This window comes from Hippocampus comes, unplaced genomic scaffold (genome assembly GCF_001891065.2).
Source record: "Hippocampus comes isolate QL1 unplaced genomic scaffold, H_comes_QL1_v1.1 scaffold171, whole genome shotgun sequence".
NCBI classification, from domain to species: Eukaryota; Metazoa; Chordata; class Actinopteri; order Syngnathiformes; family Syngnathidae; genus Hippocampus; species Hippocampus comes.
In genome coordinates, this window is record NW_017804806.1 from 53,314 (window position 1) to 54,929 (window position 1,616).

General features: G+C 41.3%; 1 long non-coding RNA gene across 1 annotated transcript; it reads left to right on the top strand.

The window, feature by feature from the left end:
- Positions 1 to 958, top strand: LOC109507148 (uncharacterized). The gene is made up of 4 exons (XR_002166419.1): positions 1 to 416; positions 502 to 573; positions 732 to 774; positions 864 to 958. It is a non-coding gene; the product is annotated as an uncharacterized LOC109507148 (long non-coding RNA).
- Positions 959 to 1,616: the final 658 nt, after the last annotated feature.

Sequence of the window (1,616 nt, forward strand, 5' to 3'; positions counted from 1 at the left end):
GCTGCGGCACATGGTTTGAAAAACACTGATCTAAAGGATTACCTCAACTCTTGTACTATTATTCATGAGAGCTGCTGAAATTCTTACTTGCTCATTGTCGGTAAGCGACAGTGGCGTGTAGTCAGGGCCTCAGATGAATTGTGTTCATTTATTTCTGACACTCTTTGATATTCGTTCGACAGCATATGTCTTGGATGCGCTGCTTCCAGTTGTTTGTGGGTTCATTTGTTTTCGTCCAATCGGATTTTGGCTTCTTGTGTTGCCATTTAAATGTACATTTTAAGGTAGGCCTCAGCATGGAAGTAGGTGTACATAACATCTACTGCACATGTCGTTCACATAGGAATCGGGGTCATCTGTGCTGTGGTGCTTTGGCTCGTCGTCATATTTGCGGTCCTTTGGAAGACACTCATGAGGTGATGTGAATCTTCTCCACCCACTGATTCAAGTCACATGTTAAGATGACCGACGAGTCAGTAATGCGTTTCCTCTGAACAACAGCGACCCCAACAGAGATGGAACACCTGCTGATTGTCGCTTCATTCACGGGCAACTTCCCACCCCGTGTCCTCGGTGAGCTCACATTTTCATAATGTACTGTAATCTCTGGGATCTTTACTACGAAAAACACACACACAAAAAAAAAAGAAAACACTGCAAAAGTGAGGGTATGGTCAAGCTGAATTTGTGTATGACCTTGATGTCTCTATTGTTTCCGTGTACATTTACAGGGCTGATGGCCCATACTGAGTTGGACTCATTTTTTCTGTGCCAGTAAGTAAATTCTTCTCGTCTTTACATATTTAACTATTGTTTCTAATTCAAATTAATTGAAAATGTGTCATTTCATTTTGTTGCTGCAGTGCATTGCCGTGGAGTCAACGCCTGGCTTGAATAACAAAAAGGGAAATGTCTACAGATATCAAAGAATTTCTTTAAAATGTTATAATAATAATAATAATAATAATAATAATCAACATTATTATATTAGTCTAAATACCTATGTGATGGACACAAACTGTCTTTCGTGCTGTGTGCCATTGACACACAGTATCGTCGACCAAAGAAGTACTTTATGCACAAATCTACATTTGCAGTGCTTTTAAATTAGCTTTATGGGCGCCATTTGGCTCATGTGATACAGTGAAACTCCTCTCCAACGAAACCTACATGCGCGGAAATACCCCCTAGTGTGAAAAAAATCTCCATGCATTAAAGCCATTCACTCTTTTCTGGTGACCCCTACAACGAAAAGTCCCCCCTGTTGCATAATATGAAATCTTTTTCTCTACCCTTGCCTCGCAATGAGGTTCACTACAACGAAAACAAGCCTTCCGCAAAAGTTTAATCCAACCTCAGCCTACCACAGCCACTGCGACTGCTTAGCTTGGAAACGGCAACAGCAACCACCACACCGTTTTACACATTCGCAGTAGCGCAGAAGCATTTGTTAGTGTTAGCACGTGGTTAGAAATTTCACAAGCAGTTTCAGACACAGCACGAATGTTGCATTGCTTAGGCGTAGAAAAAAAAGTAGTGTGTTTCCGGTAACCCGACCGACGGAGAATTTCTACGTCGAAAAAAAACTTTCCGGTCGGCATTTTTTTCAAACAACC